Here is a 447-nt window from a genome sequence, read left to right on the forward strand (position 1 = left end):
AAGACCCCAAACAGAAGATGAAGATGAAAGTCTGAGGATCTCAATAGGACCCTTTAGAAAAACAACAAAATGACAACAGGCATAATTGCATAAAATACACCAGAAATCTCAAGTGGCTGTAACAATGTCTAACATGCCAGACAGGATGTAAAAACACACAAGTCTAACCATTTGGGGATGTGCTACATTTACCTTGGATATAATTTAGACAAAGAAGAGAAATAATTCACCTTACCAGAGAAGATGTTTGGAATTCTTTCTTTCAAGGTAAATAAAATACAAAAGAAAACAAGAAAGAGCGAAAGAAAGAACAGAAAGGAAGGGTTAAAGAGAAGAAGAAAGACTAACTTTATTATATTTACATTGACTACCGAGACCTGGATATATTCCACAATATACAGTTCTGCTCTGAAGGGATTGCAAAAATAAAGGTAAAAACTAAACACA

This window comes from Pteropus vampyrus, unplaced genomic scaffold, assembly GCF_000151845.1.
Source record: "Pteropus vampyrus isolate Shadow unplaced genomic scaffold, Pvam_2.0 Scaffold32, whole genome shotgun sequence".
Taxonomy (NCBI): domain Eukaryota; kingdom Metazoa; phylum Chordata; class Mammalia; order Chiroptera; family Pteropodidae; genus Pteropus; species Pteropus vampyrus.